A 26,303-nucleotide genomic window follows, 5' to 3' on the forward strand; every position below is an offset into this window, starting at 1 on the left:
GGGGCAACTTCCATCCAGGAAGGGGGTGGGGTGCTGAGAGGTGGTGAAGTGTTATATATGAAACCCTATCAGCAAAGGTATTGTAAACCACATGATATAAAGAGAAACAGCACCTCTCATGCAGCAGATCAGTGGGTAGGAGGCAAATGGGGTAGGGGGTGGGGACACTGGTGGAAGAATTGGTGTTGAAACATTGTGTGCCTGAAGCCCAGTCATGAATAACTTTGTAATTTCATGGTGACTAAATAAAACAAATTACATAAAAATGTATTCTTTAAAATAAATTAAAGGTATATGTGTGTGTTTTATTAATCAAGAATCACTACTTATCGGCCTTCCCCGCCCCCCCCCCCCCCCAGCAGCAAGGTGGCCGCCACCTCAGAGCTTATTGGAAAGCCAAGTATGAACCAGCGGTGACGGGGCAACTGCAGTCTCATGGGAAGGGGGATGGTACCAGCTCATCCTTCATGCCCTACTGAGGTCACCAGTTGCCTCCCACAAGTAGCTCTCTGGCACAACCATAGCTCCAGAGGCTAAAGGACTTAGTCCAGAGCCTGGCAGCTCGCAGCCGAAAAGTGAATGGACCATGCATTAAACTACGGTGCCATGCCTCCCCGGGAGGGAAAGGGTGTTGCTCCCTTCTGCCTTCACCCCCCCCCCCGCCCCCGCCAGCAGCAAGGTGGCCACCACCTCAGGGCTTATAGGGAAGCCAGGTATGAGCCAGCGGTGACGGGGCAACTGCAGTCTCTTGGGAAGGGGGGTGGGGGGGGTGGGTGGTACTGGCTCATCCTTCACACCCCACTGAGGTCACGAGTTGCCCCCCACGAGCGGCTCTCCAGCACAGCCATAACACCAGATGCACAGAAACCAATCTCGCAATTATCTGGCTCTTTGCAGAAATCCAAAATCGCGCAGGCGCAATAGCCGCCACACTACATTATATGATTCTCATAACCAGCTATAGAAAACAAAGTATTTCACAATGCCTTTTCAGCAGTTATGATTGTTGAGGTGGGGGGGGGGGGATGCCAAACAATAATGGTGCATCTTTTGTCGAAATAATCAATGTAATCAATGTAGAGAAGAGTTAAGTAGAAATCATCTGCCTCACAGGCATTGGGAGGGGTGAGACGGGGGATATATTGGGGTTCTTGGTGGTGAAAAATGAGCACTGGTGAAGGGAGAGCTGTTTGATCATTGTATGACCGAGACTTAAACCTGAAAGCTTTGTAACTTTTTCCACAGTGATTCAATAAATAAATATAAGAAAAATAAATTAATTAATTAATTAAATTATGAAAAAAAAAAGTAAGGTGAAGTTCATGCCCAATTCAATCAGCTAATCAGTGACTGAATAAATAGCAGTACTCCTACATAAAAATAAAATACAAAAAAAACCCCACTATTTAGCTGCCAACCCTGGTTCAACCCCAGCACCACAAATGCTCCCCTAAACACCAAAAGGGGTCACTTCTAAGCACAGAGCCAGGGATACCCACTGAGCACCATCAGATGTGACCAAACAACAACAACAACAAACAACAACAACAACCCACCATTTAACCTAATTTCCAACCACAACATTACTGAACTTCTACTTTCAGCAAAAAATTGAAAAGCAGTCAGAAGACAGTCCAAAGGCTGGAGCACAGGATGGCATTCCCAAAGCTCCATGACTAATCCCTGTGTTCAATCCCAGACACCATATTCCTCTCATCACTGTCAGAGAGAGCCCCAAGGTCCCCTTGCAGGGAAAGACCTACCCCGGGCCCTGAACAGTGTCTGAGAAGCCGGTCCCCAAAAATCACACTGTCTCATGAGGAAGCAAGAAAGGATCCTGAAACCGTGTATTAAAACTCAGAGAATGAAAGTACTCCACTCAAAATACGCAAAGAATAGGCCATTTCAGTTACCACCAAAGGGCCCCAGCTCAGGGGCCTGTACTGACCATAAGAGCTGTGCTGCTTGGGCAATGGGAGGCTCCTATTTGGATGCTCTATAATTAGGTTTTAAGTTTCCATCTTTCTCCCCATAGTCCATGCTCAGGAGTTAGAAGTCTATTCAGAAAACCATGTCAGAATTCTCTAACTTACAAAAGAGAACAAGAGGCAAATGCCCTCTTACACTCAGCAGTACCAAGAAGCTCCACTAGACACTGTCCTGACTGTGAATAGCCTCTGTGGTCACTCACCCACCACATGAAAATTGGTCTATGAGGCAGTGAACAAAAGTACTCAGAACTTCAAAGTCTTTTTCTCAATTTCTTGGTGTTTTAAAGCTACAATTCATTGCGTTTTCATAAGAAATGTGATTGTGCTGTAGAGGTGCTGGAAACTGAGGAAGCAAATTCCAGACAAAGCAAATGAAGTTTAAAGATACTCATATTCTAGTTATAACAGCTCTTTAACTACATCATGCATGGCTGTGGGACCTAGTTCTCGAAAAACAAAACAGCAGGTGTAATGAATGAGGTCAAAATGATGATGACTCCATGCTGGCTTCCACACTGCCATGTCCCACCTTCATCTGTCTTCAAGAGGCTTTGTATATACCAGCATGAAAGCTAAGTGTTTCAGTCTTTGATTCCAAACAGTTAGCCTTATAAAAATGACCGATGGAAAACAAAAACCCAGTTTAAATATGCAAGAGCTGAAAGTGAATCAAAGTTGCTGGAGCACATGCTTTATATGCAGAAGTCCTGGGTTCAATCCCTGGGATTTTATGGGCCCCGCAACATAACCGGGTCTCCCCCCAAAAGTAACTTCCTATGCTTTCACTAGTGCTCTATTATTCCATACCCAGAACCTTAAACAAAAAAACAAAACAAAAAAAAAAAGAACCTTGAAGCAGTTATCTCTGTAATAATCTTTTTAGTATAATGATTTTGAAAAAGACTTAAACAGTAAGTACCAAAAAAGTATCTACCAAATCCCTTTTGTGAAGAAAAACTCTGAATATGCTATTTGTCTTTTTTTTCTCAAACAAATATTTATTAATTGCTAATTGTACTAGGCACTGTAAAATATTGTTCTAGGAAAATTAGAATTTTTTTAATCAAAGAGTTTATGATAGTTAAAGGAGAGACAAAGATATCTGACAGGTGAGATTCAATGAAAGGTCTAAGTAATGTATGATTCCAGAGGTGGATTCTAGGAAAAGGTGATATTTCAGCAGAGATTAAATGTGGGTAAAATCGAGAAGAACCCTGGTTCTACCCACTGCTCACATTCCCCCGAAGCATCACTGGGTGTAACCCTGGAGAGCATCCCAGGGGAAGGGCAACCAAGTGGTCCCTGGCATCAAAGGGCCTAAGAAGCACTGCATCCACAGAGCCTCACACTGCGTCACTCACCCAACTGGCCAAGATTCACTGGGCGTGGTCCCCCGGCCTCCTGATCATCACTCGGGAGCCTCCTGCCAAAAAGAATAAATAAAACTGAATTAAGCTTCAGTAAACCTTGGAACATAAAAAAAAATCTCCAAAGCATATCATTGTAGTTTAAGAAAAAGCAGAGAAGGTAATTAAGAGAAAAATAGGGCTGGCAATATACTACAAGCTTAAAATGCTTGCTTTTCATGTGCTCAGCCTTGTTTCCTCGTCAGCACTCCACAAGGTACCCCAAGGGTCACCAGAAGTGACCCCTGAGCACAGAACAAGGAGTAAGCACTCAGCACCACTCAATATGATCCAGAAAGAAAGGTAAGTGGGAGGGAGGTTTGGAGGAAGGAAGGGAGTAGAGAAAGTATAGGCAATTCTTTTTGAAAATGTTCACAGAAATAAAAATTATAGACAAGTGGATTCAAGTGAAATTTTAAATTTTTTTTGAAATTTTAATTTTTAAACTGAAGTAGCAACACTGCATTGAAACATTATAAAAATTTCAGGCAAATATCACTGTAAATCAACATCTGTATACACTACATATAATGTATATAATACACCACCGGAAGTGCAGCTTCCATCCTTTAGCATGCAATTGATCCCTTTTACTGAATTTTCCCATTCCTAAACCTTCTCTTCTGGTAACCACTAAATTGACTTTATGATCTTAAAAGGTTAATTTTATTTGGCTCATCCATTGTTTGTTTTTATCTACTACACATAAGTGAAATTTTATGGTGCCTATCTATTTTTCCTTGATTTAATCACGTCTTGATGAGCACTTAGGTTGTTTTAAAATATTTGCTACTGTCAAAAGCACTGCAATGAGGAGGTATGGTGCCGCCAGTAGGTCAATCTGTACCTGTGAGGTGAGTGCATCAGCAGCCTGATGGCAACATCAGACTTTCAGATACCCCAAAATTGCTGCTGTGCCTTTGACCAGACCCAAAAACTTGGGGCAAAGTTTACCAAGAAAGTAAAGGTAAAGGTAAAGGTAAAGGTAAAGGTAAAGGCCCTCCCGTTGATCGTCGATTTGCTCGAGCGGGCCCAGTAACGTCTCCATTGGAGACTTTGTTGTTACTGTGTCTGGCATATCGAATACTCTCGGTAGCTTGCCGGGCTCTCCGAACCAAGAAAGTAAACAGCCAAAAGTTAGGTATGTGGGAGACACACCCACAAACCACCTCCAGCTTCAGCAATTCTGATTGTTTGGGGGGAAATTCTAAACAATAATGGTGCATCTTTTGTTGAAATAATGTACGTAATCAATGTAGAGAAGAGTTAAGTAGAAATCATCTGCCTCACAGGCATTTGGGGGGTGGGAGGGGGGGTATACTGGGGTTCTTGATGGTGAAAAATGAGTACTGGTGAAGGGAAAGGTGTTTGATCATTGTATGACCAAGACTTAAACCTGAAAGCTTAGTAACTTTTCCGACAGTGATTCAATAAATAAATATAAAAAGAAAAAAATATAAAAAAAAATTAAGGTGGAGTTCATGCCCAATTCAATCAGCTAATCAGTGACTGAATAAATAGTGGTACTCCTACAAAAAAAATAAATTAAAAATTTTTTAAAAAGTACTGCAATGAACAAAAATGTATATACCTCTTTGGATTAGAATTTTTGTACCCTTCAGGTAAATACCAGAAGAGAGATAACTGGATCATATGGAATTTCTATTTTTAATTTTTCTAAGAATCAATATATTGTTTTTCGTAGTGGTAGTACACCAATTTACATTTCAAACTGTGAAGTACAAGAGTTCTTTTCTAATACTTTCATATTTCTGATCTTTTGAGTCATAATAATTCTCACAAGTCTAAGATGATATTTCATTGTTGTTTTAATTTGCATTTCCCTAACAATCAAAGATGAAAAATATCTTTTTATTTAAAAACATGCATTTTCAGTTGCAAGATGCTTTTGTATGCTGATGGGGATTCCCCAGTAAACAGAAAGACTTAAAGAGAGAAGAATCACCTTTAGAGTAATGTCTGTGAATCTTGAGAGGAAAACGCAGCAGCAGAAGGACAGGCTTCTGAGAGAGGATGGATAAGGGTGTGGGCATTGGACTAGAGATATGGTACAGTGGGTAGGGCACTTTCCTTGTATGCAGCTGAACTGAGTTTAATTCCTAGTACCCCATACATCCCTGCCTAGAGTGGTCCCTGAGCACAGAGCAAAGAGTAAACCCTGAGCACCACCAGGTGTGACCCCAAACCAAAACAAAGAGTGCAAAGCATAGATACGGTATATTTAAACTTTCAGCATTGAAAAGATAGATCCACTCTCTTCAAAGTATTTTCACTTCATCAGTGAAATAAAGAATACAGGTCATAAGCCTCCATCAGGAAGAGTGAGGAGATGCTGGAAACCTTTTTTAAAAAATGGCGTGGAAAAGGCTAATTTAAGGAATGAGAGAAGAACATAACTAGAAAGTGTGTTGTAGGGGGTATGGTGCCACCAGCAGGTCAACCTGTACCTGTGGGGTCAGTGCGTCAGCAGCCTGATGGTGCCTTCAGACTTCCAGATGCCCCAAAATTGCTGCCGTGCCTTTGACCAAACAACTTGGGGCCAAGTTTACCAAGAAATTAAATGGCCAAAAGTTAGGTATGTGGGAGAAACACCCACAAACCACTTCCAGCTCAGCTACATAAGCTCATTTATTGGCCTTATTTCAGAGACCCATAAATCTCAAAAAAGATCAAAAGATGCAGTTAGGGCCTATAGCACAGAGGTAGGCAGGAACCCGTGCCATGCTCAAGGCCTCTCACCACATGCTCAGGCCAAGCCTCAAACATGAGTGAAGTCCTACAGAACCCAGGTAATGCGGAACTTTGTGATCTTGGACTCTGGGCTCAACAGGACCAGGAGTAGAGATCCTCTGCCCACTTTCCCCAGTCTCCGGCAACCCAGGTATCACGCCCATAAGACACCTCCTGCTGGTGCCAGATAATCTCGTCATCGGCCAACATCCAGATCACATGGCTGCTTTTCCCAAAAGGGAGCATAACATGAGGCCCCCATAACCATGCCACCGGACTCCACGCCAGGCTGTTTCACATAGGGCCTCCCAGAGTGGGGCAGGTGAGAGCCCTCCCTGCCCTAAGGAACCCAGCTCTGACAGCCAAAAACCTCCACAACCCAACCACTGCCATGCTCAAGGCTGCTTCCCACATGCTCAGACCGAGCCTCACATATGAGTAAATATATTCCTGGACTGAGCGGCTGCAAAAGCAGCCACGTGACACATCATAAAACACTCCTTAGCAATTCTCCATAATTACCATACCACATTTGATGGGGTTCAGTTAGTAGGCAACAAATAATAGAGCAGAATACATATATATGCATATATACATACTTTCAGATATGTATACCAAAGCTCATACCATCCAAACTTTAACAACATATTAGTGAAAACCTGTAGAATGTCTTAATGGTTCCTGCCAAAATAGAACAATCTTCACACTGTTTCCTATATGAACACTTTTTTGTAAGCATGTTCAGCAGTTCTTCATAACAGACAATACAAAATATGGTACTTTGGTTATGTTTTGTAACAGGGATTGGGGTTTGGGATGGAAACATCCTGAATTTGGTGGAGGGAAGGTGTAGTGGTGGTGGGATTAGTGTCTGAATATTGAGTGTAATCAAACATTGTGAACTTATAAAATTAAAAAAAAATTTAAAGTAATATGAAGTTCATACCAAATTCAATCAGCTTACTCAATGGCTGAATAACTAGCAGTGCTCCTATATTATAAAAAAAAAGAAAAAGAAAGAAAAAAATGTGTTGTGCAGAAGTTCAGTGTAGATGTAGGCAGAATTCTCCTATAGCAGTGATGAAACGGTCTGGAAAGCATGTACCCCACTAAATGCTATCTGACCACATTAGGAGGACATTTCCTAACCTACTTCCTCAAAGACAATCCCAAATATCATGCAGCCACTTTGACAGTGATACCCAGAATTGCCGTCCAGGGACCTACATCTGCTATGTGGTGGAAAAGGGAGCACAAAGTGAGAGTTACTGAGTAAGATAGAAATCGGGCACACAAACCAAGGTGCAGAGAGGGACAGAGAAGCTCCAGGTGAAACTGCAATCCAACCGAGAACACAAACCAAGTCTAGAGAAGCCACAGGAAGCCGAGCCCAGGTCAGCAAGCCCTGTCGCTGCCTCAGCAGAGCAGATGCTGACTGTTTGACATAATGCAATCGGGTACCCAAGAGATGGAAAGTCAGTTCCCAGCTCCCCAGTTTATTAAGAAAAGGAGGTCCAAGGGGTCAGGTGCATAAGTATGCACCACACATGGTCCAGAGTCTAACAACTACAGGTGTGGCACCACCTAGTACTCCTGTGCCTGCAACCAGAGTCCAGGCAACACCACATCCTCAGGCCCTCATGTTGAACTGTCTGGTGTGGTTGGCTAGTTATTGTCAGCAATGACCCCAGCCCCCTGAGCACAGTTTGAGAGTGTCCAACCCAAGGAATGGAGGGGAGGGACAGGAAGGGAAAGGTCTTGTGCCTTTCATATTCATTGTAATGTCACCCTTATGTAATAGGTGAGGAAACAGCACTGACACCAATACTAAGATACTAAAAAAAAAAAAAAAAAGAACTCATAGAGCTCAGAGAGAAATCCATAGTGATCCATATACTGGAACTCTAACATATATGGAAATGCAAGTCTCACACAAAGCCTTAATGAATAGCAAACAATTAACTCCACATGCAGATCAATCGAATTCAAAAGTACAGACAGGGACAGTGAGCATGTGCACCAAATGACTCATGGCGTCACCTTGAAACACAAAGAAGCTAGGATTCTTGCTACTTCTGCTCATGGACATACAAAACTGCCATTAACAGTATTGCAAATCACATTTTTTAAAGAGAAGAACCATACCAGCAGAGCTGCAGATGCAGAGTAAGGGCAGATATACAGACTCACAGTGGGGCCTCTTGCTACTAACAGAGCTGACCTGTCTGCTGGGAAGGAGAGAAGTCGAGATGGGGTAGGAAGTGAGTGAGAGCTAGAAAACTGCATCAGATGATAGAAATCATTACATATACTGCTCTCAATCTACAAGGCATACAACAGTATATGTGGATAATAATTGGAATACCCCATAGAGGTGCCTGATCGCTCTTCAATTTCCCTGGTGAGTTCCCATGCCCATCTGCTTCATCCGCTCCTCCCATCCCATCAGCGAATCTCAGATTGGATAAGAAGCTGAGTCCTTGCCAGATACTTACAGGGTCTGCTCAGACCTTCCCGAGTTTACATTCCTAGTACAAGAATTTCCCAGATAGCCAGGGATGCGCCTACCAGGCTGCCTCATTTTCCATACTATACTACAGTCCTTGAGTCTTGCTACACCTGCTCAAGCCTCTTCCTGGGTGAACTCTCATCAACGTGGACCATGTGCCAGTTTGCACAGAAGAAACAACTTACAGGAGGTGCAGACAGATTTAGAACCTCAAGCCAAGGGTGCTTTTACGCACTAATGGAAGATTTTCAGAAAGAAGAGTTCTAAACTAGAACCTAACTTCAAAGGTCACTGTGAAAGTATGTTTATGAAGATGGAGGAGAGCACTTAAATTAGAAATAGTTGAACTTGGAACTAAGACAATAGATGAACTTGGAACTAAAATATTTATACCTGAGCTTCCACTTATACTCCTGTCTCAGACCCAGCAAACTTTTCCAGGTGATGTCTCTTCACCCTGCTTTCAGTCACCAAGCAATGTGCCCACAGAGTCCTTTCTGCATGCCTGCGAATAAACTGGCAGACTAACTTATAGGTCAACCCAAATTAAAAATAAAATGGCTCTGAGAAATCACCAGAGAGAAGGTCCATCCAATTTCCCCCCTCCAAAAGCACTTCCCTCTGTCCTGCCTAATGCATACATGAGCTCACAGAGATGACCCGGTCATCATCTCCCCCCTCTGGTTATCCTGATGTAGAACATAGAAAGGAATGCTCACTTGGTCAAGCACCCACAAATCACACAGCTTTGAAGTGAAACAATAAGAAAGTAAAATGAGTCTACAGCATCTGTAAGTTGTAGAAACTCAGGTCTCAGTTTACTCGGCACTTTAGGACCCCACAACAGCTCACAGGATTGTCATGTCTGAGGAACAAGCTTCATGCCTGAGATCAGGTTTGGGGCAGCCATGACAGACATGGCACAACAGTCCATGTACACTCAGGGGCAAAGTACAGCACTTGCCTTGACACAGCCAAGTCAGGTTCCATCCCCGGCATCCCTGCTGGTTCCTGGGCACTGCCAGGAGTGATTCCTGAGCATCGAGCCAGGAGTAAACCTGAATACTACAGGGTCTGGCCCCAAAACAAACAAAATCATCAGGACAAGAGTGCAGTGAGGGGGCCCACGGTCCATCCTCTCACCATCCAGAAGGAAAGTCAGGACCCAGATTCACTCAAGTTGGGTCAGTTCCATGTAGTCTTTTGCACCGTGCATGGCAAGAACAAATTCACCCTGTATATGTTTCCGCACATGATTGCAGGGAAACAGATGTGCCATCAGCAGGCAGCACAGACCCAGGAAAGGAGTGTCAGGTCAGATATGTGATGGGCCTCGGCAAGAATCTAATCTGCTATGTGACTTACACTTGATCAGGCTTTTTTCAAACTATGCACCTTAACCTCACCCTGCAGGAGCCTGTCCTGATCAATCGCGTATGTCCTGGTTCCCTCCCAAAAGCAGGCCTTTCAGTTGCAGCAAACAGAAAATCCAGAAGTGGATGCAAGTATATATAAATTTAATATATGGTACAAGTAGCATTTCACAACACTGGGAGCTAGATGACTCAGTGGATGACGAGCACTATTGCAACTGGTTACTATGTGGGAAATAATAATAACAGAAATATATTAATCCCTAATCCAAATGTCCCAAAATGACAAAGTAGTTCTAACAAGGACAAAATGTGAAACCCTCAGACCATGTGAGACATGTCAGCAGTTGGGAATGGACAAGACTCGGTCACTCTCGTGGGGTAACTCTCACTGACCCTGGGGAGGCGGGGACACAGGTAGCTCCATAGAGGTGCCTTTTTTGACTGGCTGCAGAAAGAGAAAGTAAGGGGACCCGAATCTCTAGTATTTTACTGATTTCTTGTGATTCCTTTTCTCATTCTAATATTCACTTTTATGTCTAATTTGGTATTAAAAAATGCATGTGATTTTTCTTAAAGGGATGCCGTGGCTGCATAAATGTCAAGACCCACACCCCCTGGCCATACTGTGGACCCCTTCCATGGCACATGCTCCCCAGCTCCACACAGGCTCCCACATGGTAAATGTCATAAAATAACTACTTAGACAATGTGCAAGCTGTGTCAGTTATGGTGAACAGTACAAGGCTCAAAGGTGAGCTTCAGCTCTCTTTCCCATAAACTGGGAATTATGGCCCCACAAAGTGGACACACACAGATGGTGAGAAGGACACCTATCACATAGAAGAAAAAATTTAATGTTAAGAGGGTAGAGATGATAGCATGGCAGGTCAGGCGCCTGGCTTACACATGACTAACCCAGGTCAATCCCCAACATGCCACATGGTCCCCCAGGCCCTTCCAGGAGTGATTCTAAGTGCAGAGCCAAGAGGGAGCCTGAGCACTGCTGCTAGTGACCCAAAAACAGAAAAAAAAATTAATGGTAAGATAGTCTGGAAAAATATGGCTAATGTGGTTATTTCAAGTGCAAATTAAATTTTCTTTATTTTCCTCTTTTTTTAAAATCTATTTGCTTCTTGTAATGTTCTCATTTTTCTTTATTTCTTTTTATTTGTATTTCCTAATCTATCAGAAATAAGAACATATACTTTAGTGGGCTAGAACGATAGCACAACGGATAGGGCATTTGCCTTGCATACAGCCGACCCGGGTTCGATTCCTCCATCCCTCTCAGAGAACCTGGTAAGCTACTGAGAGTATCGCGACTGCAGGGCAGAGCCTGGCAAGCTACCCGTGGCGTATTTGATATGCCAAAAACAGTAACAAGTCTCACAATGAAGATGTTACTGGTGCCCACTCGAGCAAATTGATGAACAATGGAACAACAGTGCTGCAGTACTTTTATTGGGAAAAGGGAAATAGAGAAGCTATGGGGCTGGCCCTGATTAGCGTGCTCATTCTTCAGCTGGTGCTGAAAGGTGGCCCTGACTCTGCCTGGAGACAGGAGCCCTTGAGAGCACACCCCTCGGGTGGGACAGATGCAAGGAGAGCAAGACAGGGGCTCAGTCACCACCTGAGCTCTCAGAGGATGCAGGAGGTCAAACCTGGCTCCCAGGGAACACAGCCAGGAAGGCTGGTAACTCTCACTGCCACGTGCTCTTCTTCTGTAACTCACTGGTGTGTAATTTCAGTGAAGGCCAATTCATTACAGTGCTGATAGATCAACATGGACTAGAAGAGGAGGTTCATGAAGAGGTCTACGCAAAAGTTCTATTTCTGCCAGTTTGCACCTCTGGGCAAACCAACTCCTTTCAGCAAAGCCATGAGTATGTGAGTGGTCTCACCTAGACAGGGGATCCAATGGCCCCAATAAAATGCAGGCATCAGTGTCTACGCCAGGCAGAGAGACTGCTTGCCTCCCACCAACACGATGCTCCCTGAAATGGACCCCACAGCAAACACTACCACACCTACACCTTGGGTCTAAACACCACACCCAGTTCATTTGTGAATACCAGCCACAGTAACACTGGGGGTCAGCACCAGCCCCTCTCTGACTCTGATCATGTAGCAGGAGACAAGCTTACCTCCCTGTGAAGGGCAGCATGAATCCAGGATGCCCAGGGAGAACAGCACTAGAGGTGGTGCCCAGGAGAGATTTCTTCACATGAGCTGACATCTAACTTGGTCACAATCATCTACCTCTTAAATCCGACACAGAAATTTCTATCAGGAGCAAAGTCATATAGAGCACAGAAGCACAAACACTAGGAAATGAAAACACAAAAATGAGCAGAATATGACCGCATGAGACTTTTACTCTACTGGAAAGAAGCCTCAAATCACCAAGGAACTTTTCTTCAGTTCGATTTATTAAATAAACAATTCCTCAGCAAAATACTTAATTACCAGCTACTCTGTGTGATACTGTAAACATACACAATTCCTCTCCTGAGCATAAACACTTAGGAAATGAACATGTAACTCATCCCTTATTCCCATTAGAATTTTGATATAGAAAAGTGTGTTTGCTATGAAGGAGATGCCTTATTAGAAAAATAAATCTTGTGCAAGTGTGCATCACAGCAATAACATAATGTTTAGTACTGGAGATAGAGTGCATCATATTATTGATAAATAAAATTAGCTAATTTATCATCTACATTAATTAGATGATTTATGGCAAGAATTTTAGCTAAATTTTAGCTAAATCATCTACTTGATGTAGATGATAAATTAGACTATCTTACTCTCTCCATGTTGTATGTCTCAGACCATTACCACACTAATATGAATAATTCCTGAAAAGTCTTCAACCATTTCTCATGTGTCAGAAAAAATGTGCTTTCTAAAGATATACTCTTCTAGAGAAGAAATGTCACTGATCCATTATTTACTCTACTCTGTGGTTTTACTCTTTACTGAGGAAAAAAGAAAGACTCCACCAAGAGAATGCTATTACAACTGTGGCTGCAACTGGAGATCATGAAACAAAACATCAATGCAATTTTCCCATTGTTGACACTTTTAGGCCAGTTTCTTATATAAATAAAAACAAATAGCAACAACAACAGCAAAAATGGGAAAGTAATAGAAGCAATACAATATGACCCTCAGAGAGAAAAGTATGCTCCAGGGCTGGAGTATAGCAGGTAGGACACTTACCCTGTGTTTTGAACAACCTGGGTTCTATCTCTTAGCATTGCCAGGAGTGATCCCTAAGTGCTGAGCTGGAATAATCCCTGAGCACCATGGAGTTTGACCCAGAGACTCCTCCAATGGTCCACATCCGAAGTCTCTTCTTCACGTTGTCACAGGGCTGTGCAGTGTCCAATTTTTAGAGCTTAGAAGTTCTTCTATCAGAGTCATCTATCTTACAACAACCCCCCTGAAGTAGTTGTGCATCCTCCCTTTCATAGCTAACCCACTGATTTTTGTATGGAGGTAATTCCTTTGTTCTATAGCATAATCTATCAAGTGATCAATCTATCAATGGAACTCCACATTTCATAAAATCTAGGAGAAATGAATCACACAGGCTAATAGAAGAACAGCCCCTTACACTTGATATCTGCTCCTTCAACTCCTCTAACGAAGACTCACCTCCTCGAAAAATGGAGCAGGGGTTGAGGGGGGAGAAAGAACTGTTCTCTTTATCTGCCTGTACCCATTCTTTCTTCTTGGTTCCATGAAGCATCACCAACACCTGTGGCTCTCCCAGTGGTAGATAGTCCTACAGTCTAACTTTCACTACTACAACCCCAACAGATTGCCCTGGCCTAGTAACCACCACGAGCTGAACCCTATGGACACCACACAGCACATATATGATGTGTCAAGATGGATCCCAACCAGGCAGCAGAGATGCTCCCCTGATTAACAGGGAATAACAGTCCTTCACTTAGAGCTACACATAGTCCAACATTCATCAAACCACCACCAAACTCTCTGGTGCTTTTCTCATCCACAGGTAGAGTCTAGTTTTTATAAAAAAACTAGTTTTTATATATTTTTAGTTTTGATATAAAAGTTTATTTATATCTTCTTATTTTATTAAGAATTTTTAAGTACTAGAGAGAACTCAACAGAGTAAGCAGACACATGTAGGAGATCCTGAGTTCTGTTTCTAAAACTACATGGTCCCCAGAGTCCAGCCAGGCGTGATCCCCAAAGCCTCACTAGATGTGATTCAAAATCCCGTAAAGTTATACACATATATATGCTGTGTATAATACAAGTAATATACATGACACTTCAAAATCACAGCAAAGTTGGGAAGACACATATATTACACATAGATAAAGCCGTACATCCTACACTTGCTTATCCTGCCCCATTATCTTTATAAATTCCCATAGTGGTAAATTTGTTAAATCTGAGGAACCTACATAGATTCACAATCAATGAAGATCCATAATTTATATTTTTTGATGAAATGTCATTTTACTTTTCTCTTCAAAAATGAGTTAAGTTGCCAGAGAGATAGTACAGTAGGTAAGGTCATTGTCTTGCATATATGCCTACCCCAGTTCAATTCTACGAAGCAAACCAAGAGTGACCCCTGAACCAGGAGTAAGCCAGTGGGTGTGGTTCCCCCACAAAAATGAGAGCAATTTTGTGTAAAAATTACATAATTTTGAATGAAATAAACTGAAATATTTTGTAATTTACTTATTTTTAATGCAAGGTGAAAATCGCAGTTATAAAATATCCACATTAAAATCATAAAAAGAAAAACCCAATGCCCAATATCCAAAAAACACAGGGTATTTAAAGTAACAGATTTTTCAGATTTATATACAAATACCACTTGAAGAATTTTTCACTTCTAGTTTAATTCACTGGGCTGAAGCAATAGCTTTGCCTTGCATGCGGCCAACTCGGCCGACCTGAGTTCGATTCCTTCGCCCCTCTCAGAGAGCCCGGCAAGCTACCGAGAGTATCTTGCCCACACGGCAAAGCCTAGCAAGATACCCGTGACGTATTTGATATGCCAAACACAGTAACAACAAAGTCTCACAATGGAGGTGTTGCTCGAGCAAATCAATGAACAATGGGAGGACAGTGCTATAGTGGACAGGTAGAGTCTGTGGTCTCCTGTCCTTCTGTCTGAGCCATAGATAGCACCAGAAGCTGCCCTGAGACTTCTGAGGTCCGCCTGAAGATTCTACCATAGCTGGGGATGATGGCTCCAAGAACACAGCTGCAATGATGGGAGAGAGCCCAGGTGGTCCAAGGAGAGTCTGAGGTGCAGAGGAAGAAGCAACCCCCAGACCCTCACCTCTAGTGTGCATCCAGCCTCCAGCTGGTGCCAGGGAGGAGCCCTGGCAGGAGAGGGTCTCCAGCCCCTGACTCACTGATGCACAGGCAACAGAAATCTTCCAGGCCAGGCTCTCCTCAAATTGCTTATTTTTTAATTCAAGGAATGACTGCTATTGTTTTGAGCATTCCATGTGTGGGGAAGGTCTGCGAGGCTGCTATAAGCATCTGATATTCTAGGACTATAAAGGACCCTGCTTCTATCTAACATTTCCAAAAGAAAGATGGTAACATTTTTCTGTGGACAAAGCCTCTAAGATAAAATGAAATAGTATATTTTAGAGGCAACTGGAAAATTACAGGTACCAGTTTGCCAGGATCTGAATAAAGCTATGTTTTAGATAAAAAGTCACAAGCTGTTATTTTCTAGTTGATTGCCTAATATTGATTGGGCAATTAATACATGAATACTTTTAAAATCAATGCTTAAAGCAAAAGAAAATTTAATTTTACATTTTTCTTGCCAGGCGGTAACATTAACTGCATTTATAGTCAAGTAAATGTTTTACATTTTTATCATTCTGATTATCTATATTTTTATAAATTCAGCCATTCTTCTAATCTAATCCAAGTCCCAGGACACACGCATGCACTGTTTGTGCTAAGGAAGTCTGGTGGAAGTTACTGTAAGTATGACATATAGAACTATTAAGCTATAAAACAGCTCACATTTTTCCTAACTCAGAGTTTGGCTACAGTTTACCAAAATGAAAAAATAGAAACCATATATAAAACAGCTATTTCCTTTTGAAGGAAGGCAGCTGTAAAAAACTACATGGGCTATTCAAAACTGCCTGATCATAATAGAGCTGTTTAAAAATACATGGCTGGAATTCACATTTGCAGTGTGCAGACAGAGCAATAAAAATACTGTGAATCAATAATTAATATGTGCTTTAAATCCAGAAGGGTTTAAGGTAGGAGGCAGTGTGTTGTGTCCACTCTCTACCCCCTTCTTTTGCCAGCCCCAGTCTTTCCATTGTTTTGTGCAAAGGGCATCTGAGGAAGTCAGAAATCATTTTTGTGCAATGCCTAAGCTCTGGGATGAGCTGGGTACACCAACCCGTGCAGGGCACTGAGATGCAGCAGTATCCAGAGGAGAGATTTGATTTAAAATATGCCTGGGGCTGGTGATTGCAGGGAAGATCTATCTTTGCATGCAAAAGGATTGGATTCAAAGTTCAGTTGAGTCCTTGAGAATCACTACAAGTAACCTCTGAGTACCACCAGGCGTTGCCCAGAGACCAAAACCAAAACAAAATACTCTCTTGGAGTATTTTGTAATGCCAGGCAAGAGGTAAGCAAAGAGGCATCAAAGGCAAGAAAACAGACCAGCAGAGGCCAGCAGAGGTCATCTGGGCCTTCCCAGAGTGCCAGGGAGAGATTCTTTCCATGCTCTGCTGCGGCCCACCCAGGCCCTCTCAACTAGCAGGAGCATTTGTACCAGTTTTTTCAAATGTAAACCAAATTACAGCAGGAAAGAAATTCACTAGCAACTGTGGTGTGGCCCTGAAAGTCACACTAGAGATTCCACAGGTGGGAAAGGGCCTGATCCCCCAGGGCAGCAGCCCAGAAGTTCCAAAGGCAGCCCTGCCTGAGAGTCTTCACAGAGCTTCAGAAAACCAACAGATAAGGAGCACCTGCTTCCCAGTCCTCTGCCTTTAACAGGCAACATGACCTCTGTGTGTTCACAAAGTGTGGGCATTTGGTGGCCATGAGCCACTTCCCACCCTCCACCCTTCCTCCCACCCCCCACCTTTACGCCCCCCCACCCCTGCCACCAGACCATAAAGGAGGAAACAGGGCCTCCAAGGTTGCTGGTGATCAGTCACCATTTATTCTAATCTCTACCCCTATTCTAGGTTCACACTCCTCTCATCCCAGTCTCACACAACCATCTAGTCTCACCATGCATCCCGGTCCAGTTCCCCCTGCCCCTCATCCCATCTCTCAGGCCAGCCTCCCAGCCTTAGCTAAGAACCAAACATCATAGGTTGGGAATAGCAATTACACATAGGTGAGGTAAAACAATCAACATATATAAAGCCCTTCCTTCTGGGAGGCTCTTCTAGGACAATACCTCATCCTGCTAGGAGATCCACCCAAGGATGATCCCATTTAAGGTGTATTACTTTCCCCTTTCTTTAGTCAGTATTCATTTAAACAGTCATATTAAAATCACTTCTTAATAATCTTTCCAGTCATTTTGCATGGACACAGTAAGAGATATATTAGGCCTTGCCCGGAGGGGAAAGGGCGTTGTCCCGCTTGGCCGATCCTCTCTGGAAAGAAAGATGGCGGCCGCACGGGAGCCTTGTGGACAGCAGGTTTGAGCCGGGGGCGGGGGGCAGCGGGGGCCTCATGGCAAGGGTGGCGTTCTGGGCCGTCCTTCACGCCCGACCGAGGTCACCAGCTGCCCCCCACGAGCGGCTCTCTGGCACGGCCTCGACTCCAGAGCACAGAAACCAATCTCTTAACTATCTAACTTTTAATAGAAATACTTCCAGGGTTAATAAGTGAAACAGCAGAAATCCAAAACCGCGCGGCCGCTATTGCGGCTGCGTGACATCATTTTATTCTTAAACCAAGCTGTAGAAAGCAAATCATTTCACAACACTGTTTCAGCATATCTGATTGGGGGGGGGGGGGTCGTAAACTCAAAACAATAATTGTACATCTTCTATCGAAACAATGTATCTAGTCAAAGTAGATAGAGTATTAACTAGAACTCATCTGCCTCACAGGAATTGGGAGGGGTGGGAGGTGGGGTTCTATTGGGGTTCACGGTTAAAAATAAGTATTGGTAAAGGGAAAAGTGTTTGATACTTACATGACTGAGACCTAAACCCAAAAGCTCTGTAACTTTTCCCACAGTGATTCAATAAAGAAATAAACTATTAAAAAAATAAATAAATAAAAATTAAAAAAAGAGAGATATTAGGCTTATAGGATGGCTCTCCTGGGGACATCCTGCTATACATCCCGGACTATAGTCCTTAGGCCAAATTAGTCCTTTCTAACCACAAAGGGGTCTTTGTCCAGTCACTTCTTTTGGGGTGATAATAGAATTTATCCATAACCATGCTCTTAACATAAGTTTTATAGGAGTTGACCTGCCCCTTTTCAGTGCCAGGGTAGCTCAGAGCTCACCCTGGTCCATCAAAGTCCCTTCGGGGGGACCCTCTTTTTTGGGTGCTAGGAGGACAACTGAGGCTTAAATCAAGGAAATATGACAGATGCCCAGGAGTAAACATTATTCAGAGTTAATTAACTCTCAAGTAACAAGAGCATAGCATCAACTGACTTCCTGTGTCTATACAAAAAGGACATTGCTCTAAAGTAAACTATGCAAAGGACATAAAAGAAAAAAGAAAGGCAATATTTCACTTATAAATACAAAATACAAAATCCTTACAAGTCACAGGGTCTGGTTAGAGGAAATGAACGATTAACAGGGGAAGCAGAGCACAGAGGAGAAGTTAAAGCTGAAGGGAATGCTTCGGGAGCACTGTGATGGGTGTTACTCAGTAAACCTAAACTCCTTGCTGTAGAGGAGAAAGAACTGACCAAGGTTATCCAACAGACCTCTGGGAACCTTAGTCCCTTAGTGGGCAGAGCACTCATGCAGAGGTTCTCAAGCACATCTCTGGTGAGCAGTGAGAATCCCTGGCCTCACCCTAGACCTGCTGACAGTGAAACTGAGTGGTTGATGTAACCCTAAAGCCAGTGCCTGTTCCAAAGCTGATGATTGTGATTCACACTTAAGTTTGGGAATCACTGTGCAACTCCTCATAAAGTGCTTCCCACCGTGCCTGCTCTGTATGAACAGTTCAAATAAAGGTAGTTCTCAGTATAGCAACAGCTGAAGTCTGCTCACCCCATCTCTTCCCTGCAGTCACACAGCATTCAACTCAGTGTGTTCCCTATCTGAGGGGATGTCATTGGAAATGTTGAGGATGGGAACAGGAGTGATCAAAGGACAGATTTTTCTATGCAGAGTGAGTAGGAAAGGTTCAGAGAACAAATGATACCCAAGTTCATGAATATATATGAGAAGAATTTACATGACTTACTCAGAATACTGTTGCCTCTAAGGCCATCCAGGACATGAAAGCACGAAAAAAAGTCTTTAAACAAAACTTTCCTTTCACTACTGATTGTCATAAAATTCTCCATCCATCTTCCAGAGAGTATCAACCACTCAGAAGCAGATCTGCAGTGCTCCAGTCAAGGAACAGCTGCTGAACAAGGCAGTAATAATCTCACAAGTGCACACCCCTGAAAAGATGTATGTATCCTGGCAATACCTCCCCAGATAGGAGGGAGCCTCTACAGGGTTGGTGAAGCACCTACTCCTGACACAACAGTTCTCAGGAACAGACCCTGGAAAATCAAAACAACCTCATGTTCCAAGTGCTCAACCCTTCTTGGAAGGCTTGCTGGGCTGCTCAGTTAACAACATTGTGCAAAAAAAAAAAAAAAAAAAACTTGTTAGAAGTGAGTCTGCCTATTGTAACACTGAATAGAAGAGCCAGGATATGGAAGCAACCCAAATTTCCACAGCAGATGAATGGATAAAGAAGGTGTATTACATAGACACAATTGAATACCACATAACTACAAAAAAAAAGATGAAATCATGCCATTCACAGCAATGTATGTGAATCTGGGGATTATTATGTTAAGTGAACTGAGTCAGAGAAGAATAAATATCATATTACTTCACTCATTCATTAACTGTGGAATACATAACGACAAAACAAGGGAATATATAGTATTGAACAATGACAAACCCTTGGCCTTGTATTACAAAATTTATTAAAAGACAGCATGTGGATGGGAGTGTGTGGGATGGAGATCAGAATAAAGATCAGAACACAGGTGCCACAAGGACAGTGGTAGAGGGGCATAGAACTTCAGTGGTGCTGGAATGTAGTAACTGTACATCAATACTATTAATTTTATGATCAGAGCAAAAGAACAGCAGGTAGGGAGTTTGTCTTCCACATGATCAACCTGCGTTCAATCCCCAGAATCCCATATGGTCCCCCAGGCTCCACCAGGAATAATCCCTGAGCACAGAGCCAATAGTAAGCCCTGACCACTTCCAGGTATGGCCCCAAAACAAAAAATACTATGAACCTTAACACTAGTATATGCATATTACCTAAACTCTAATAATAATTTTTAAAAGAAAGGGGTCTCCCTTCATTCCTGCCCATTCCTATTCCTGATCCCTGATCCATGCTCTTCCCCTGAAAATTATCTCTTACAGACTCAGTTGTTGACTGGCTCCAGCTAGCTTTAATGAAAGACTGAAGGATGGGAAGATGCTGGAGTATTTCCTCCCTTTCTCTCTCTACTTTGGATGTCATCCCTAGCAGTGACTACACAATCTCAGCTCTCACACACAGACCTTCGTTCCTAGTCCCAGTTGTTTCTGGATCCCCCATATGGATTCCACTCAGTTTCTGGTAACAATACCCTGCCCCTTACTTTATTCTACCAGCTTCCAGGAAGACAGTGGCTTCCTGCTGTTGTTAATATCTAGGGGATGTTGTCACCCCTCAGCTGGATCTCAGACTTTCCAAAGACTTAGAACTAAGTCCCTGCATTACAGGCTTCTTTCTGATTGTGTATGCCACGACTAGTGCAGCTCCTCTCACACCAACAGTCCTGAGCATGTCTTACCTTTATGCCCACAACTAACTCAGTTCCCTTCGCAAGACTTTTCCTGCCAGAACCCTCCTAAAATAAAAGTTCTTAGTTCTTACCTGTTGGAGATGGAGATAACCAGTTTGGCAGCAACTGTGCCCTGGCACCAGTACCAGCTCTGATCACCTAAGCTCAATATCCACCCCAGTCTACTCCCAGGAAGGAGCAGCCAGTCTCTAAGTTAATACACTCGCTGAGGTTCTTAATAAATATTTTATAGTTTTTTCAATGAGTAAACAACCACCATTAAGTGAATAGGTTAATCCAGAAAAAAGTAAATTTGGGGGGCTGGAGTGATAGCACAGTGGTTAGAGCATTTGCCTTGCACGCGGCTGACCCAGGTTCGATTCCCAGCATCCCATATGGTCCCCTGAGCACCGCAGGAGTAATTCCTGAGTGCAGAACCAGGAGTAACCCCTGTACATCGCCGGGTGTGACTCAAAAAGAAAAAAAAGTAAATTTTGGACTTGAAATAACTATCCAACTATTTCTAAACACACCTGAAATTTTAACTGCTTTACATTTCCTTTTGACCAGAGAGATATCAGATGTTCAAACTTGAGACAGAACACAGTGTTCCAGAAAATGATTAGCTTCTGGCAACTACCCACAGAAGAACAGTAAGTATAGTACTAATGACTACTTTTGATGGATGCTCTTGTTTTGTAGATCTACTCCCACTTCAAGTCCTATATTCCAGAGAAAATCACTATATTCATTCCTTATAACCAATTTTAGAAAGTTCAACTCTCTTAATTGTTTAAAAGTTTAAAAATCAAATCAGAGCCAGAGAAATAGCTCATACTAGAGAGCATGCTTTGTATGCAAGAATCCAAGGTTTGATTACTGGTATCATATGGTTCCCTGCTACCTCGGGGAGTGACCCATGAGCACATGACTGCCAGATGTGACCTCAAAACAACAAGAACAAAAACCAGAGCAAAAATACTACCTAGAATGATCATAGTGGTACTGACTAGGATTGGGCCAGGAAAGGCAGACACAGTGCTTTTCCAGAGTACACAAGACTGTTAATGCTGTCGCATGCTACACTACAGTTTCGGGAATATTTGTGTGAACTACTAAAATAGGAGAGGGAACTGGTTTCCCCAAACATTAAATAAGTTGCTAAAAAGTGATCATTTACCTTAATTTGTTTTCTGAGTCCTTCTGAGCTATTCTCAGCTGCCCCTATGTGAAAAGCAGGTAATTATCTTAAGAAAAGGCACACTAAGAAAAGAAACAGGCACATATTCAAAGGTTATTTTCTAAAATGATCAACTGTACAAAAGTACAAAGATGTTAAAAAGCACTGGCTATCTGTGCAGCAGGGGGCATACACAGAGGCACTTAGTTTCTCCTTAATAAAATAAAAAAGGAACCAAAAAATATATTGTGAATGTAAATTTTTTTAAACTTTCAGGATCCAAGATAAGTAGCATAGGGGGTATTATGCCACCAGCAGGTCAATTTGTACCTGTGAAGCAAGTGCATCAGGAGCCTGATGGCACCGTCAGGCTTTCGGATACCCCAAAATTGCTGCTGTGCCTTTGGCCAGACCCCAAAAACTTGGGGCAAAGTTTACCAAAAAAGTAAACGGCCAAAAGTTAGGTATGTTGGAGACACACCCACAAACCACCTCCGATTCAGCTATATAATTGGAAGCATGGCCTCTCTGGTTCCTGATCGAACTGCTTAACGGCCATGATCCGAGAGACTCAGAAATGAATCTCGGAACCCTAAGGCTTTTGGCAGAAATGCATCCTGTTCCTGCAGTAGGTTACTGGCGCTGGGCCACTCCAGGTGAGAATAGGTTTCGTGCCTTGGCCTGTTCCCCTTGGTGGCCTGGTGACCAGCATCCTCCAGAGGCCACTGGACAGTCAGGTCTCGGCCTGCAGTGACAAGAAATGCGAGGCCTCACCAGATGGTGGTGGAACCAGCCTTTCCTCCCCATCCCAGCGAGACCCAGAGTCGCCGCCTACAAACAGCCTCTCTGGCTCCTGATCAAGCTAATTAATGACCATGATCCCAGAGACTCAGAAACAAATCTTGAAACCCAGCAGCTTTTGGCATAAATTCATCTGGACTGCATACATGGTAGCTGCCACCTCAGAGCTTCTTGGAAAGCCAGGTATGAGCCACCACTGACGGGGCAACTGCAGTCTCATGGGAAGGGGGGTGGTACCAGCTCATCCTTCTCGCCCTACCAAGGTCACGAGTTGCCCCCCACAAGCGGCTCTCCGGCACGGCCATGGCTCCAGAGGCAAAAGGGCTTAACCCAGAGCCCGGCAGCTTGCAGCAGAAAAGTGAATGGACAATGCATTAAACTACGGCGCCATGCCTCCCCGAGAGGGAAAGGGTGTTGCTCTTTCCACCTTCCCCCCACCCCCCAAGCAGCAAGGTGGCCGCCACCTCAGAGTTTATAAGAAAGCCAGGTATGAGCCGGCAGTGATGGGGCAACTGCAGTCTCGTGGGAAGGGGAGGTGATATTGGCTCGTCCTTCATGCCCTACCAAGGTCACGAGTTGCCCCCCACAATCAGCTCTCCAGCACAGCCATAACACCAGACGTACAGAAACCAATCTCGTAATTATCTGGCTCTTTGCAGAAATCCAAAATCATGAGGACGCTATTGCGGCCACGCAAGATTATATGATTCTCATAACCAGCTATAGAAAACAAAGTATTTCACAATGCCTTTTCAGCAATTCTGATTGTTGGGCGGGGGGGAATTCTAAACAATAATGGTGCATCTTTTGTCGAAATAACGAATGTAATCAATGTAGAGAATAGTTAAGTGGAAATCATCTGCTTCACAGGCATTAAGAGGGGTGGGAGGGGGTATATTGGGGTTCTTGGTGGTGAAAAATGAGTACTGGTGAAGGGAGAGGTGGTTGATCATTGTGTGACCAAGACTTAAACCTGAAAGCTTAGTAACTTTTCCCACAGAGATTCAATACATAAATATAAGAAGAAAAAATAATAAATAAATAAAATTATGAAAAAAAAGTAAGATGGAGTTCATGCCCAATTTAATCAGCTAATCAGTGGCTGAATAAATAGCAGTACTCCTACATATAAAAAAAGATAAGTAGCATAATATATACATATATATGTGGACAAGGGCTATAAATAGTCTCATTTTTTCAATATGCAAAAAAGATTGCTTATGGGGCTGCTGAGTTTCACCTTTCTCAACAGCATCATGAATAGTTAAATAACCTGCATCCCAGTTACTGTTCTCAGAAATTCAGACCTACAATATGAGAAAGATTCGATCTCCAACTTAAATTTTATACAGTTAGTCGTAAACTATACTAATTCCTAGTATACCATAGTGAAGGAAGACACTAAGCACCATATTATTGAAGTGGCCTACTCTCAGATTCAACTAAGCTACAGATCTCTTTCACTACACAAAGCAGAGCAGTTGCAACAAATCTTCTGTAAGCTAAAATGGCCTAAAGCAAATAAGCAGTTACAATTCACTTTTATGGAAAAGAGTCAAGAATTCCCAGACCCCAAAAATAGCCTACTAAATCATACCAATAATATAAAACCTAAATCATAAATCATGCTAACATATAGTTATGTTAGTTATGTTATTATAACTGTTCTGCTATAATATGCTATAACGTATTATAACTGCGTTATGTTATATTATGTTAGTTAGCATGATCAACACAGAGCCTTACAGAGACGTTCACTGTAGGGGAGAGGGAGCTTGTCGGCCACACCTACTCTCCCGAGTTCCATCCTTCCCAGGGCTGCTGCAAACCACGTGTTAGTTTCACATTCTTCTTTTTGTCATAAAAGTGAAATAAACTTTAGATTTCTTTTTTGTTTGTTGGGGGTCACACCTGGCAGTACTCATGGCTTACTTCTGGATCTGCACTCAGAGATCATTCCTGGTGGGCTCAGCGGGCCTTATGGGGTGCCAGGGATGGAAGCCAGGTGGAACAAGACAAGGCAAACACATGACCATATGATTCCAGTCCCTCATCTTCAGATTTCTTCCGACTAGCAGGAAAAGCCACCAATGTCTATCTTACACAAAAGCAAAGCTTCCTAATGTAAACATTCAGAACGCAGGGAATACCTATATATTAATAAATTTAGGACTAGGAACATGAAAGGGAAAATAACATTTGTGTAACATTGCATAATACTTCACAAATTTTATTCCATTTGTCAGACAAATATGCTTTAAAAGTTTACATTTTCAATCCCCCTGTGATAATCTATGCCAGCAGTGATGCTGTTATTTAAACAGCAGCTTGGGCAGAGGTTGGCAAACTTGCCTCGTAATAGAGCAGAGAGTAAATTTGGTTTTGATTTCAAGTAATAGAGTATATTCTGTAGATACCTAAATAACCAGACAATTTCCTCAAATTTTTTACTGACAAAATTCAAAAGAGAGTAACAATGGAAATAACACAGATCTGCAATTGAGAACAGAAATGTTTTTGGAGGAGTAATATTTCTCTTAGTTGGGGTCTAGAAAAATGTTAAAATTTCCCTTTCAAACAAATATTCATCTATTAAAAAACCTCAGGTGGAAGCAATGCAAAATCAGGCAACAGGTAAAATCTACTAGCAGTTAGTCAACTTCTTTACCCCTCACAAATTATTATCACTAATCATTCATTCAACCAATATGGATGACTGTCCTTCCATTGTTCTTCCAAAAACATATTTGATGATTCCCACAGTGATTCAATAAATAAATTTAAAAAATTAAAAATTAAAAAAACCATATTCGATGAGCACACACTGTGTTAGTTTTTCACTATGGAAACATATTGGATGAGGGGGTCCCCACAGCAAGATACAAGCATGTTTAATGGCAATCCCAGGGGATTCACTGCTTGAAACAGTGAATGCAGACAGAGAGAGGTGGGGTGAATATGAATCAGGTAGGCTGTGTCTCACTGCCACTCTGCAGGGGCAGGGAGTCCAAAGCTGAGAAAGGTTCAGCTCCCTCTGGAACTCAGAAAGGCAATCCACTCTGAACCTGTGCTTCCCAGCTGAATGAAACCTACCTTTACCTTTAAGAAGCACCTAGAATTATTTTTACATTTTTCAACTATGACTAGACCAGAAGAGGTACATACTAATGTTAGCTGCTCTCATTATGACAGAGAGAGCACTAATGGAGCTGAATCTTGAATAATAAGTGG

The 26,303-nt window shown here is 42.6% G+C and overlaps 1 protein-coding gene across 3 annotated transcripts in view; it reads right to left on the reverse strand.

The window, feature by feature from the left end:
* The window catches only part of CSGALNACT1 (chondroitin sulfate N-acetylgalactosaminyltransferase 1), a 419,176-nt gene that overhangs the window by 341,632 nt on the left and 51,241 nt on the right, over window positions 1-26,303 (reverse strand). For 2 of the 3 annotated variants that reach the window (XM_056116700.1, XM_056116697.1), the window contains exon 2: window positions 3,339-3,414. The gene's annotated coding sequence lies outside the window, so the exon portion shown is untranslated. The remainder of the gene's footprint in view (window positions 1-3,338; window positions 3,415-26,303) is intronic. The other variant, XM_056116699.1, reaches the window with a different exon arrangement.

This window comes from Sorex fumeus, unplaced genomic scaffold (assembly GCF_029834395.1).
Source record: "Sorex fumeus unplaced genomic scaffold, SorFum_2.1 ptg000033l, whole genome shotgun sequence".
NCBI classification, from domain to species: domain Eukaryota; kingdom Metazoa; phylum Chordata; class Mammalia; order Eulipotyphla; family Soricidae; genus Sorex; species Sorex fumeus.